A 16197-nucleotide genomic window follows, 5' to 3' on the forward strand; every position below is an offset into this window, starting at 1 on the left:
ATTGCAGTCAAGAAAACTGCTTTCGCAGGTGGTTTTTCTGCCGATATATTGTACGCACTTATTTATCCAATCATGCTGCTTGCCCCGCCTGTATCAACCTTCTGTTTTATCCATCCAAACACTGCTCTGTGAACAGCACACACACGGATCGTATCTGTATTTTATAATTTTTATCTCACGTGTCTTCTAATCACTAACAAATTCATATTTTTCGTTATAAGTTTGTTGTCATATGTTCTCAGTCTTAGTACTTTCTTGCTGTCAAATTTGTGTTATAAATATGCATGTTTCAGGTGACTGTTTTATGAAGTCATCGAAGTATTTGCTTTGCAGATATGTATTTGCAAAAATGTGCGAACACAGATGATTTCAGTTGACACAGCTGTCTGTTTTATCACTCTCCTGTGTTCCGTATTGTATGTACGTATTTTACTGTCACCATGTGGGTTATTGTTTAATTATGTTTAATGCGAACGAATGTAACGTTTACATTTACGTGAACTGCTAATCACACAGCTGTTGCACATTACGTTACAGTATGCTAGACTGAATAATCTGAAATTGTTTATCATAATTTCTGAAATGTGGCACTTTTTTCAATATCCAGCAGAAACCATATGGTTCTTGTTGACACTAGATAGGTAGAATGCATTTTGGTTATTGGTGCCAACTTTATTTCGATATTATCGTCGGTGTGGTCAGTCACAGACATTGTTCGTGTTCTCAACTGGGTCAAGGTAGATTATGAAATCATTGCTTCCTGTTTATTCCTAATTTGCATTCAGAATTGAAGAGTGTTAATGCTCTTAGTATTGAGAACAACGTGTTTGGCCCTGTTAATTCTTTCATTTGTATCCAGACCTTGGACACTTAGCATAGAAAATAGTCTGGCAGTGTAGTACTGACCGTGGTCACAGTTCCTTTTAAAGTCATGCCTCTTTGAAATTTAGATGATTTAAATCATGGTGTAATGCGAAGGTGTAATGTGAATATGATGGCTTTACACAAGTAATATGTACAGCATTGTGAATTGTACAAAAAGTATGTAAATAATTTTTTTCTTACAAATTTACTTGTGAATAAGCCTTTATGGAAAAACATAGACACACTGTTTGAGCGTTATCTGCGAGAGAAACTCTAAGTTTGTTCTGAAAATTACACGCATTCAACATGGACAGCATTTGTCGCACGTACAATGTACAAACGATATTAAAGCCCCATCCATGTACGCTGCAGCATCTCAGCGTCAACTGTTTCAAGAGCAGCTGCAATTATGTCCTTCAGATCTTCGATGTCGGCGACCGGAGTTCATTACACAGTCTTTTGTATCCCATAGGAACGAACCACAGGGTGTGATCCTCAAGAATTGGCTGTCTTCGGTTTTGTCTCAAGCATGGTCACTGCAAATTGCTTACGGACTGCCATATCATCTGCAGTAATTGCCTGCAAGCACGACTTGCAACTTGTAAACATACAGACAAACGTTTTCGCCCTGTCAGAACGCTCCATTTGCAACTCAGGTGCTGCAACGCGTGTCGACCTACGTGGACTGCGTCTTTTCGACGTCTTCATCATACACATGTAAACGCCCATTACCTTGTATAAACACTTCCGTTTTCCATAAACTGTTGTACCATGCACGTATCCTGATGTTGGTGTCTTGTGATACGTTATTCTGAAACGTCTTTGTACCTGTGTTCCGATTTCATTTTGATAAACCACTTCACGCCTTCTCCTGTGGGTTCATGGCGTCCGACCTGATTCAGAAAGAGGATGCAATGCAGTGGAAAACAATGGGTGCTACCATCTACCTTAAAGTTGGCGAAACTTGAGCGTTTTTCTCGCAGATGACGCTCAAACAGTGTGTCGACGTCTTTTCATAGATGTTTTTATTCACGTGTAAAGTTGTAAAGATAATTTATATGCACTGTATTTGGTGATTATGTTCTTTAGGTCAGAATCTAGAATGGTCATAGGGTCTATCCAGCCTCCGAAGCGCCCTTCCTTGCGGCAAGGTAGTGGCATTGTCAAGCTGGACCATATATGGCTGTACTAGTCTCGGCACTACATAGTCTTGACATGTCTTCACGTATTATTGAACTTGTAGCGTAACCACGATTCTACATTTTCGTTTTAGGCACCCAAAACGGGTTTATGAGCCATGTGAATACGATGCAGTAGAGAAGGTAATTACCTGCGTTTCACTGTGAAGGAATGTATTGTCACTTTACAGCATGCCACGAAAGACGAGGTTTTTATTTCTAGAAATTCTTTCAAACTAAAATATGACGCTCCTTTAACGACCTTAGTCATTATGGTGGCTTAAAAATAGATTTTCAAAGGGGACGTACTTTTGAGTTGGGACCTGTAGCCTGTCTTGTCTGAATTGGAATTGTTTTCGCATGAGAGGTAGAATGCATATTTCTCTTTACTTTGCGTTACTTTTAATGCTATTCAGTAATTTTACACGTTCGTAAAGAGTTCTAAGAAAATATTCTGTGCGTTTTACATGTGAAACACTTAACCATTTCAGGTTCTGTGGCGGATTGAGTCCGCCTCGATTTTAAAGATTATCATACACGATCTTGAGTCAAGCATGCAAACTGTCAGTATAGACATACCTTGGAGATATTGCGGGTTCGGTTCCAGACCACCGCAATAAAGCGAGTCACATGAATCTTTTTGTTTTCCCAGTGCATATAAAAGTTATGTTTACACTATACTGTAGTCTATTAACTGTGCAATAGCATTATGTATAAAGAAACATTTCGAGAATTACCAAAATGTGACACAGAGACACGAAGTGAGCTCATGCTGTTGGAAAAATGGCGCCGATAGACTTGCTCGACGCAGGGTTGCCACAAACCTTCAATTTGTAAAAAAAAACCCGCAATATCTGATTTGAGATTTTTACAATTATTTTGGGGTCTTCATGTCTTTTTCTCTCCTAGGGCTGAAACTCCGTACAGGCTAATGCAATCGCGAGCTAGTAAAGTGAAAAATGTGATTATGTTGAATCAAAATTTTAGGGATTTTATAGCCCAACTCAATATTTATCCGTCGATGAATCTGCTGAATTTAAAGGGCCGCGTAGTTTTTAAAATGTATAATCCACTAAAGCCAATGAAGTGGGAATTTCGTATATGTGTAATTGCAGATTCCATGATTGGGTATGTTTGTGGCGTGGTCCCCTGTTATGGGCTAATAACTACAAAAAGTCTTACGCACCCAGAGATAAAACTTGCCAGTAAAATTGTTCTGGAATTCATAAGAAAGATGCAAAACGGATATCCTCTGTACGCACAGGTTTTTTCTAACTTGGGCCTAGCTCTTGAACTTATGAAAAGGAAAGTTTATTTGACTGGGGCCATATTACAAAGTACAAAATGTATGCCCAACTGAGAGGAAAACATAGGATCTTGGGAAACATAAAGTATTTGCCTGTAGAAAAGTAGAAAAATACATGACATTGGCCTTGAAGGACAAGAGATTGGTTACTATGCCAAGTACGTGGCATACTCGAGAGACAAAAAGTCTTCAGGAAGACTACAAAAGAGGAGGAAGTCTTTCAGAAGACTGTTATTGTGATAATTACACTTCTGAAATGGGAGGAGTGGACAGAGCAGGCCACTACTGTTCCAGGTACGGGTTCCTTAGGAAAAGTCTGAAATGGTGGATTAAATTATATTTATCGATTTTGGAGGTCTTCCTTGTGAATAGTTTTCACCTGTACACGAGCCAGCAGTCGGCAAACCTTCCAACTTTGTCTCATCTCAAGTTCCTTAAGGAAGTGATTGGTAGGAAATGTCTGGAACAAAATGTCCAAGAGAGGAAGACCAAGTTCAGCAGACGTAGAAGGACGTCTGAATAGCAAACTGCACCTTATTCAGGCAACAGAAAAGTGAAAGGAGGCAGGAGAGAAACTTCGTTTTGTTGGACACTTACCGAAGGAAGCCAGGACTCCACCCTAACAAGTGCTTTGTCATATATTATACAGTAAGGGAATACCGTTAGGCGTGTAGCTGTCATGTTTAATTAGAACAGAATGTTTTTTTATTTGATAAAGTTAAAAAAACAAATATACAATCCTTCTAGAAGGAAATTATTTTTTTTACTACTTTTCACAGTCCGCCACTGACGTGCATTCCCTGTGTGTAATGACTTCATTGTTACGCTTCTTTCCCCAATGCTGAAATTGGCCCCTGAACTTGAAACAGCCAGCTCGAAAGAAAACTTGCTCTCGGAGGCTATGAAATCCGATGCTTGTACCTCGTATCTGCACGCAGTAAGAAATGTTAGACGTCTCCAAGCTCTTATCTGTCGTGGTCTTGATTTAGTCCTGTACCGAAAGATAGCAAACAGAAAGGCGATATTCACTATACATCTCACTACAATCTGTGAAGAATAATTTTCAGTCAGTATTCAAACATTACGAACTGTGATCTATTCAGACCACATTTAGCAAAAAATTTCCCTCGTTTTATGCAGGTTGTAAAATCAAGTCAACTTAGCATACCTCGTTTTATTGCGCTTTGCAGATATTGCGTTTTTTACAAATTGAAGGTTTGTGGCAACCCTGCGTCGAGCAAGTCTATCGGCGCCATTTTTCCAACAGAATGTGCTCACTTCGCGTCGCTGTGTCACATTTTGGCAATTCTCGCAATGTTTTTTAGACATAATGCTATTGCACACTTAATAGACTATACAGTATAGTGTGAACGTAACTTTCATATGCACTGGGAAACCAAAAACTTTGTGTGACTCGCTTTATTGCGGTAGTCTGGAACCGAGCCCGCAATATCTCCGAGGTATGCCTGTAGTTCATATTAGTAGTAGAATTTAAATAACTTTGCGGTATGGAATGGAGCCTTGGTTGTATTTAAAGGAATCCGCAAAGGGCGAAAGGCGCTGTAGTGTCAGTGTCATTTACGCTGCTGATCCCCGTTTAAGGAACTACCAAATTTTTATAGAGGTCTATTCTTTCTGAATTAATTCCAAAAATGAATGGGCCACATGGGCTGTTGAAGGAGAATAAATTGCACTCGATTGTACTTGAACACTAATTGAAGTTCTTGTTGAAGTAGGTGATGTAAATCTGTTGGGGGACAACATAAATACCATAAAGAAAACCACAGAAGCTGTAACTGATGCTAGTAAGTATATTGTTCTAGAAGTAAACACAGAGAAAACTAAGTATATATTGATGTCTCGTTACCAGAATGCAGGGCAAAAGCGTTACATAAAAATAGCTGATGGATCCTTCGAAAATATAGTATATAAAGTCTGTATAGCTAACATTTGTCTGACATGTTTCCTGTTCAAATTGGTCTAAACAGGGAGATGCTTTATCACCACTGCTTTTAACTTTGCTTTCGAATATGCAATTAAGAAGAAAACCAGGTGGGACTGAAACAGATTGGGACACATCAGATTCTGGTCTATGTTGATGACGTAAATCTACTGGGGGATAAAATAATTGCCAACAGAAGCTATAACTGACGACAGTAAAGATGTTGTCTAGAAGTAAACAGAGAAATCTAAGTACATGTTGAGGTCTCGTTACCAGAATGCAGGGCAAAATCGAAACATAAAGGTAGCTAACGGATACTTCGAAAATGTGATTAAGTTCAGATATTTGGGGGCGACAGTAACAAAGCAAAATTTGATTCATGAGGAAATTAAGAGCAGATTAAATTCGGGTAATTATTGCTACCATTCAGTTCAGAACCTTTTGTCTTTCCATCTGCTGTCTAGAAACGTAAAGATTTGAATACACAAAACTACAATTTTTCCTGTAATTTTGTATGGGTGTGAAACTTGGTCTCTGACACTAAGGAAGGAACGTAGACTGAGGGTGTTTGAGAACAGGGTGCTGAAGGGGATATTTGGACCCAAGAGGGATGAATTACTATGAGGCTGGAAAACGTCGTACAATGAGGAGCTTCGTAAGTTGTGCTCCAAGCCAAATATAATTAGACTGATCAAGTCAAGGGAATGAGATTTATATAAGCCGAGTGTCGCTGTCCAAGCCTGATTATCAATTTCATCTGTTACGTAGTGCTCGCAAATCGTAAGAGCATTGGTAAGGTCCCTGAATTGCTACTTTGAAGGATTAATTATTCTTCATTTGGCGCTACAGTCCTCGGTGGACCCTGACCTCCTTTTGAAGGATTAATTACTCTTAACAGATTATCAGGTGGTGAGGCTGAAATTAATACTTGTCACTTTCTCTTTAGCAGTAGATGGATTGAACTAATGTTACAGAAAGAAAGCGCCTTTTAATGGTCTCCTTTTCTGTGGTATGTAAATAAGCGGATTCGTGTTTTGCACAGCCCCACCCCCGGCTGCTTGTTTTCTCTCTAACATCCTCGCATGCCATTCGCAATTACTGAAACACCGAATTAGACAGGAACCTAAGACATCGCTGCAATAGAACGCCAGTAAAAGTTAGCCTCATTAATAACCACTGAAAGTTAAGAGAGGGTACGCAGATGAGAGTTTCCGTCTGCCGTAACAGAAAAAATTCGCGTGAAGTTAATAAAATACAGTGATTCTCATCCTACGTTGATCCGCGGACTTGCAGAAGAGAAGTTGGTAATACTGGGACCAGTACCCCATCTGCCTCATATAAGTGTCTGCGTATCTAAGTGTTGGTAGCACCAGTAGTACCAGTAGTCGTTTATTTACTGTAGGAAACGAACGTTAGAAGACTTTTGAGTTGTATTAACATCGGAGATAAGAAGATTTAAGTTTTCGGGAATTTTACATTGGTGTGTAACAGAAGGAAACGTTGATAATCGTTGTTGAATTTGTGAGATTGGTTCAAAAGTGTATCGGAGCATTTGCATTCTAAAAGGGAGTCAAATGAAAGCAGTGAACAGTTGTAAACTACGATATGTCCCAAAGCTGAGGCAACGCAAAGTTTAAAGATAAATACTTTGTTAGAGACTGGGAAATTTCAATTTACCGTGCCCGGTGGCAACACTGGTCTCGTATCACTCACAGTCGATGGTTTGTCGTATTCGTTACTCTATAGTTAATTGTTTGTGCAAGAAGCAGCATTGCAGCTTTCAACAGTGTAAATGTGTTGAACATTATTTTGGAACGCAGTCGTACAAAGCAGATAAACAGGCATGTCTAGGTTAATTTTTAGAGATGCTGCTCTATGAAATGTGAGCCGTTTTTCTAGCTGAGTTTTTGCGAATGTATTTGAAATAATCGAGTTATGTTTACAATAGCGGGACAGTTTCTACTTATATTTTAATTTTGTAATTATGATCTAATGCGATAAGTAAACACGACGTTCAGCATTGGATTGCATGACTTGGAGGTCACACCGCAGTACAGACAATTTTTTTTCCGTTGTGGTATGCATGTTACGTACATAAAGCTCGTCGCAATTTGAGGACAGGCATAAAGGAAGTTAGTCTGGGTACCATCGGTTATTAAGTACTGTTTAATGAGATTATATCTAGACAAGTTCTGTGTATACCGGTCCATTTAGTGTGGATGCTCAGATCCGACTAGCAGGCAGAGGTAAGGTTATTGACATCTTACTTGGCAGTATTTAGCCAGAAATATTGAAGGCAGAGTAGTCGCCAGTGATGTATTTCTGTTTTTCGTTTCCAGTCTGAATATTTTAGCGACTTGATACTTGACTTGTTATCCATTGTGGTATCTGGTGAAATACGAGGTTCTCACAGTGGCGAGTATGAAATTGGCTATCCTCTGGATTGTTACACCGTGTAGTCTGGTAGAAGTTTACCGACGTTCAATAGGTTACTCGTGCCGTCGATGGAGACGTATGACGTTTATGAGCTCTCTCTTTCGTACTGAATGGGTAATGTGGAGCATCACGTGGCTTGCTCATCGTATCTCCCTGCAATGGTGATCACTAGGGTTCGGATGTTCATGACCTAAAAGACAGAGAAATATGCGTGCAAATATGATTCAAAAAAGGCAAAATATGACCTAATTTGTTATGGAAAAAATATTCGCTAAAATTTAAAAAAAGCGTTTTGTATTTCAATCATGTTATTTATTTACGTATGTATGTACAACTATTACATTACATGATTTCCTAGCAATTTTAATCAAAAACTTCAGTCGCTTTAAGTCGCAAATGCCTCGTTTTGGATCAGCATCAGATGTTAAGAATACGTGCACCGATAAAAAGAAAATAAATTTAAATGAAGAGCCTTTCAGGCATATCAAACTCATTAATTACATATAAATAAATTAACAAAATTCAAAATATTAGGTACATTTCTTCATTTTTCTTTCTTGGCAGCATTGCAGTATATAATGATGTGCTTTTTCAAGGTCTCGAATGAAAATCTTCTTCGATTGTCGCTCAATATGGTCTTGTAACTTGAGAAGCTCCTTTCAACATAGCACGACGTCACCGGAGCATATTTGAAGAGGATTAAATTTTTGCTGTTTAACGCTGGTTTATCTTCTCCCAGTGTCGCTTATTTTGCACATTGTCGCATAACCATTATTTCGACACAACACTGTATTAAGTTTTGATTTTACAGCATCACTATTTTGCCTCTTGCTCGCCATATCTCGCACTCTACACCCTTGATCAGCTCCAAACTTCAATGTAGATCTGCGCCAACTGCCTCTAGGCGAGAAATTGTAGTTGCTATGCCTTCATAGGAGGGAGAGGCAATGAAGGTGCGAGTTGTTTGAATTTCTGCACCCTCAATGGAGCTTTAACGAACATTTTCTTAACGTTCGAGATCAACTTGTCGACTTCAGTGTAACTACGTCTAATTTTCTCGGCATGAGCGAGACATGTTAAATGGACCATTTTTGGATAAAGCATTTTGAGGCCCTTGGCAGCTTTTACCATATTTGGCGCAGCGTCCATTACAAAAAGGAGGATAATGTCACGCTTAACGTCGCCTTTCCACAAGAGTTTCATGGCGTTATCGAAAAGTACAGCGACAGACGAGTGGTTTACTCTATCATGAAGGAATATGTAACCAGGGCGGTCAGCAAAGAGCGTGTCAATTACGACACTCGCAACATATTTGACGCAGACATCCGTTGTTTAATCAGTCGAAACCCAAATTTTATTGTCGTCCACAGTACATGCAATTCTTTGCACACTAAATCGCTTACCAGCTGTAACTTTAACTTCATAAAGTTTACAGAACAGAATTGTTCCATCAGAACTAAAATATCCCTCTCCAAAATCTTTAACGAAACCTCTTAACTTTGCACTTTCAAAAAACTTCACTTTTGACATCTTAACTAACTGAAGGATTCACTGCAAATGCGTGAGAAATGTAGTTTCAAGTAAGAATTTTATACCCAAAATATAACCAAAATATGAATTTTATCAGCAAAATATAACCAAAATTTGCATTTTATCCTCAAAATATAACCAAAATATGCATTTAACTACAAATATGACCAATAACACAAAAATGACCTAAATATGCATTTATATGCAAAGTAAATACAGTCTAATTGTGATTAGAATAACCCAATTAGTGTTTAATTTCAGTTTAGAATGGAAATAGAAGCCCCAATAAAAATATGACAAGTCATGAACATCTGAACCCTAGTGATCACTTATCGTTGCCTTCCCGTGATGCAATTCCACGTTGTTGGTCGCCCCCCCCCTTGTGACGTCATCCCGAACCCGGTATTGACCGAGTTGGTCCAACACGGAACGGCAGCTGAACAACCCGGATTGAGTTGGCGATCAAACTAACCTAGTTGATATCAAACCACGTGTGAAGCTATCCAATCCGTAGCCATTGGTAGGATTATTAATTTGTGCGGCGAGGTGGTATTCCGACCCGGGGGTGATCTTTAACGGCGTGTTTGCTGCGCGTAAGTGCACGTGGTCATGTGAGTACCAAGCATAAGCGTGTCGGTGGGCGGGGTGGGTTGTGCGCTTTATGCCAGTTCAATGTTCTGTTTGCCTTTTTTGAAGAAAACGAAAAATGTGTTACGAATCTGCAGTAAAAATCGTTTGTCGTGTTGAAAGTGAATATCATTTCACCCTTCTCCCATGTTGGGTCATTGATACAGTAACGTAACATGGGCGTATTTATATAATTTATTTCGCGTCCCATATCCATGTTTAAGGGGAAGGCTAATTTATTTTGTCAACTTTGTACAGGACCTGCTAATAAGACTCCAAGACTCTTATCGAACTTTTGTGCTAATTGATGAGATTCTCTGGTCGCTTCTACGTTTTGGTGAGAGACTTTCGCAGGAGACTGCCAATGTTTTGTGGACGTAATTTTGTTATCTTACTGGAGCTGTTTGAAGAAAATTTTTGAAATTGATGGGTGATTCGTGTTTGGCTGATTCGAATGTTGCACCTGTATTGAAATTAGAAAATAGGGCAAATACTTTTTTCACTCGTTTTATAAGTGTTAATCGAAGTATATGTTTCAGACTCATACGCCCATCAGGCTCGATGTGTCTACGTACTTATTGCACCCATGTTTTTAAAAACAAAGAATTCTGACTAGTATTCGTCAACTGATACAAAAAATTTCTATGACAATTCGATTACAAAAACTTTTTGAATCTTGTTAGTTTTTGTGGCACAGCTATGTGTGGGTTGATGTGGGGGTTTTATCTGTAACAAAGTATTTTTAAATGGTTTATTGTTTCGATTTTACAATATTTAGTTACATTTGTGGAATCGTTTTCTTGACTGAGGACTGTCTGTCTGTGTTAATGTTGATTGACGCTTAGAGCAGTGTCTCTCTCTAAAGAAGGGTTAGTGTAGGGGAGGGGGGTTTGTGCTACATGTGTTTTGTGAATGTTCCATATATTATTTAAAAAAATTGTTTACTGATCCATGCTTAATTCATTCGAGTTTTTTGTTGCTCGCTAGGAATATATAACGAATTTAAAACTTGGTTTCCTTTAAATGCTTCCAGTGAAATATTGTAATGAATAATTATAAATTAGCTAAATTTTCGCTTGCACAGATATTCGGTGACTAAAAATTGTTAGACACAACCCCAGAGGTGCACATAAGACTTCGTAAAAAGTTTATGTAATTTTGACACATATCGTTGCTGTTGAAAGAACGTCTCGCGGTGTGGTTATAATTCCTTGATCTTCACAAAGTATTGGGGGCTCCGTCTTTTGCATCTTTATAACGCGAGAAGAGAACTTACAAGAAGCCGGTGAGTTGTGTTACTTAGAACGAGGGGCTATTGAATTGTCTGTCGCGAGCCACAGAAAAGAAGCGCTGATATAGGCTATTATGAGGGTGGCTGAATAGGAACCTGCCCAGAGCATGCCAGTAGCGAGTATTGTGTCACGCTATCCCATTGAAAGCATAGGAAAGTCTCTACTTTGTTTCATTGCATCTGTTCAACGGAGTGGCGTGTTGTACAGAAAAAATGGCGTATCACATTTCACATGTCCAAACTAGATCAGCGTGATTTGGTTAATTTTGGCGACGAAGAGGGGGGCCCTGTGAACCAGTGGAGATTCATCGGCGGGTGTAGGCCACGGACGGCAGTATTTGTGGGAAAAAACTACAGGGAAACTCAGTGGGAAGCATATATTATTGCGGACGGGGACTTCATTAACCTCAACGGATATGTTTTCGATCCCTGGTGGGTTTGCGAACTGCCATCATATATTCTATATATTTTCTAGTCTGTGGCTTGGGCGTAAAATTAGTGCTGTCGGCATTTCGTTTGGATGCCGTACGTCGAAGCGTGCATACTCTAGTTTGTAGCTGTGGCGGCTAGCGGCAGGTGATTCACTCGTAATCAGAGCAACTGACAAACACGTGACTGTCGGCCAACGCTGATTCCGGGGGTCATCAAATCTTGGAGTGACCACAGGACAAAGTGGCGGAAACAAGTGGCCGTTTGCTCCGCTAACCATTAATAACTGCTGGTAGGAATTTTAATTGCTATCGACAAAAACTCGTATTTCCGTATTCCTTTTAGTAGCTACTTGATTGACGCGGTTGCAACGGCACCCTGATTCTCATTTTTATATTTATTCGTTGTTGGCATGTCCTGCAAAATTAAAATCTGGAACATAATCTACTTTCTTATTCCTGTCCGCAAACGATAAATGTCTGATTTCCGTTCGTGTTTGTCGATGTGTTCGGGCATATAGCATCAATGCTGGATTTGATTCATACGAGCAAAGAAAGGTCCTTAATTCCAAGACATTGTGTCCGTAGTTCGGTAATCGTCTTTGAACAGCACGATTAGGTTAATTGACGTACAGCAGTGTGTACGTAGTTGACTAACTCCATGGAGCAGAGTAATTGTGAAAAAAATGTCTCTGCTAGTCACGTTTATCATCTAAAATCCCAAGCTTCTTTACCAAAAAATTGCCCTTTGGTTTCCACTGCTGGAGTTTCTGAAGCGTTCAGGAATAAGTCGCGTTGTTGGTTTTTTGATGTTTCGGCAAACATTGCGGCTGCCATCGTCAAGGGACAACATTCTACGCGGCTTTTTATCAAAATTACACTTTATTTACCGTGTTAATAGTACCCCCCCCCCCACCCACGGGCCCTATTTTGAGTCGAGTGAATCCATTCTAAATCCTTAATATTCTATTTATTTAAGATTCGTTTTTCCGAAGAGGTCTTGTGCCTTCAGGGTTTCGGATTAAATTGTTGTGTGCACTTCAGAATATTTTCATAGTACTCGCATGGGCAGATACTGGTTCAGGATTTGAGTGGGTGTGGCATAAGAGTTATGCAGACCAGTAGTTTCACATCCCCGGTCATGAACGACCTCGTGTACCTTGAGCTTGAGGGGAAAACAGTCCGGTTTATTGTGTATAGAATCGAAATGGGCCGTTTTATAGCCTTAGGCCCGGGTGGAGTTCTCATACCGAGATGGTTGTACTGATACTTAAAGGTGCAGATTTCGTCCTGGGGAGGGCGTGGTGAATTCTAGTATGCGACTTGACACGTTGCAAAGTTTAAACTTGCTTTCACACAGTAATTGACAGATTGGTTGTAGTGTACTTTGGAATTTCTGGTACACGTTTTTTCAGCCGGTGATTGCATCATTTACTGGACAGTCACATTTCTGATAATAAAACAGCAGCGACACAATACTTTCATTACGGACACCGAGAGGCGAGTTGTGTTGTTCTGATACTGTAAGCCCTTGATTAAGATTTGCCGTCATACAAGACACGTGGCTGTACTTAGGATGTTGTGAGTTTGTTCCATTTACCAAATACATTTAGACCGAACATCCTTTCCATTTCACCATGTTCGTGTTCATGTTTATTAGTTGTGTGGCGAGGTCATAGAAATTATCGGAACATCTTTACACCATATCCTGAAAATGTAGTCTACGTTCGCATTATCGCATTTTAGCTTGTTTTGTGCGACTTCGCAAAGTGTCTGTTTAATATTGTGTTATTTCCTCAAAGTTTCCTGGGTTTTTCGAAAAACCTCTTTCTTTGATAAATAATCGTAGAAGGAAGTGTGGCAAGGAGAGGTCTGGAGATCGCGGTGGCCAAAGGCCTGCCAATCAGTGCGCTCACCAAAGAACTCTTGCAGCAAAGCAGTTAACGTTCGCAGTGAGGGCCGTCGCCCCATCTCGTCGAATCCAGTAATCCCTTTCGTTTTCTTCCAACAGGAAAATTAATTGAGTCAAAAGATTCTGATTCCCTCCTAGGTTTATTGAGAACACACAAACCTCTTCGCGTATACAATGGCGAAAACTGGCAATATTGAATTCTTGCAGCCGTAACCCGTTGTTGCAGATGATTAGCTGATTAAAGTTAGTACGGCCGTAATTTAATCTCTTTTACTGTTAAGTGATTTTATTTTGTACCACAGTACAAAGGACCAGATTAGTTACACAGCTGCCCTGAGAATGAGAGCAGAGATTGCTCTCGAAACGTTGGCAGGAGATATGGTTTATTCACCATTCAGCCACCTGACGCGGCTTGTAACCCGAGAGTCTTTCATCAACCGCTTTGCTGTTTGCAGATCTGCTATTCGTACAGTCCACAGATCAGGAGAAAATCCCTGCTAGGAATTCGATATACGCGCATGCGCAAGATTTCGCGGTGAGTGACGACCGATCCTAAAAGCATTCGTTCCACAACCACTGAACGAACAACAGACGACAGGCTTTCATGTGTTCTAATGGGTACAGCTTTAAGATTACCTCACCGCGGCACAGTGATTTAATCTAGAATATTATCGCAACACCCGCAGAACACATTAGAGATGCACTCACTACACGCCACTCTCAACTGCTTGATGTTTTCAGTCTGTGTGTAGTAGCGTAAAGCTCTGACGTATCACACTTCCCACCAATAGCAGCCCTCTAGTCCACCAGGCAGTAAACATTCCTCCCGCACCAGAAACGACTTCCCCCAGCAGGGTTTTTCTCGTGATCTGTGGACAGTACTTACCACGTGGATCGTGGAAAGAAAGTGGATTCATGCGTATCAGTAGGTGTTTGAGCAGCCAGCGGGCCATTATTATTATTTTTTTTATATCTAAGAACGTTTGATGTTGGACTTAGAAACATACTGAATTTATACTAAATAAGTTAACCGAACTGTTTCTATGCTGTTTTGGAGAAATTTCCAAGTGGTTTGTGCATGTCGAGAAGGTCTTAAACGTGAGACTTTATTCTGCTTGCGAAATGACAGAAGTTGCATTTATGCGAAGTCACGTGATTTGGTCCACACATCAGCGTCTGAACATTGCGGTGGTTCATTGTTCCTGATTCGACCCTGATTGCTACAACAGGAAATGATATTAATAAAATAAGAAAATATGAAACTTGTACTGTGGTACAGAGTTCTAGGCAGGTAAACTAGACGAACAAAAAGGTGTTTTTGCCTGGGGCAACATTAACCGTTTCTTATTGATTCATTAGTTGGTGGGTTTTTAAATGAGGGCAGTTTAAACGTCATAGCGATTTATTAAAAATGTCACCAAACTATTGAAAAGAGGTTTACATATTACTTTTTGGTTTTATTTGTCGGAGTTAGCAGTTATTGAGACATTTCACCAGCTTGTATTTGATTAATATTTAAATGCTAGTAACAGTTATTTTTTCGATTCGGGTTTCCTTTCATGAGCCATCATTTTTATTAAATAATTACTTGAAATTAAATATCTAATTTAGGCGGCACGTGTATTTTCAGAATGCAGGACTATCGAGTAAACGATTAGAAAATTGTACCTGGCCCTACAGAATAGACCGATGATCCTGTTTTACAGTGTTTAGTTTAATGCTGTCAAATCAACGAAGCGGTTGTCACAGACCTTAGAGAATCATTAGATATGCTGCCCCATGAAGCAGTGTTATTTCCTCCAACAGTGAGCTGGAATGCGAAGAGAATCGAAAGAAAGGTTCAACAGTATTAAATCGCGATTTAGTCCCTTCCGAGAAAACAGATTAGTTGTACTGGGAACAGCATCTTTGTGGGAGAGATAAGGTGTTTCATTCTTCCTCCGGATAGTGAAAATTCTGTGATTTTCCAAACATAGAATTTTCACCTTGTGCGCCCTGCGGGTCGCTTGTGTATTCCGTCAAAGGCCAGTGTGGTTATTTACGTGAGAGTGCTTATCTCAGTGTCTGACTAATAAATACGATGTTGGGGTCATTAGTTCGTTATTCGTTGCATAACTATTCGCCTTGGTTTGCTATATACAGAGTGAGTCAAAAGTGTGTTTACAGAATTTGTGTGCGTGTTCCAGGATTAAGAATAAGAAGAAATGTTCCTATCAACTTGTGGTCGCAAATGCTTCTTTTTCAAAGTAATAGCTAAAAATAAGTTTCAATGAATCTGTTATAAACAAATATCCCTGTCCTTTTACTTCGCAATAAAGGCATGAATTGAAACTTTTTTTTTTGGATACTTTGAAAAAGAAACATTTGCGACCACATTTTGATAGGAACATTTTTTCTTCTTTTCGATCCTGGAACACGCATACAAAATTTGTAAACATACTTTTGACTCACACAGTAGAAATGATATCGTATGTATATATTCTATATTTGTTAGTGAGTCTGATATTCTGTTGAAATAAAGTCTGATTTAACAGCGTAGTGGCTCAGTTTTCATTTCGTAATATCTACACATGATCACCATTTAAGAATGCGTACCTTGTATATGAAACATTTTCAAGTGACAGTCCATAATTAGTTTTTAATTATTCGCTGGAGCTACAAAAATGTAACTTTCATGTGATTC

At 39.5% G+C, this 16197-nt stretch overlaps 1 protein-coding gene across 8 annotated transcripts in view; it reads left to right on the top strand.

The window, feature by feature from the left end:
- The window catches only part of spoon (A-kinase anchor protein spoonbill), a 77915-nt gene that overhangs the window by 42046 nt on the left and 19672 nt on the right, over positions 1–16197 (top strand). Inside the window, exon 1 of one of the 8 annotated variants that reach the window (XM_022063076.2) lies at positions 7039–7131. The exons of 6 other annotated variants lie outside the window; for them this stretch is intronic. The gene's annotated coding sequence lies outside the window, so the exon portion shown is untranslated. Of the gene's footprint in view, positions 1–7038; positions 7132–9709; positions 9868–16197 lie in introns of those variants that run through there. One more of the 8 variants, XM_022063077.2, reaches the window with a different exon arrangement.

Source organism: Zootermopsis nevadensis, unplaced genomic scaffold (assembly GCF_977971745.1).
Source record: "Zootermopsis nevadensis isolate Lab colony 2312 unplaced genomic scaffold, Znev_1.0 Znev_ptg000019l, whole genome shotgun sequence".
In the NCBI taxonomy this organism is placed as follows: Eukaryota; Metazoa; Arthropoda; class Insecta; order Blattodea; family Termopsidae; genus Zootermopsis; species Zootermopsis nevadensis.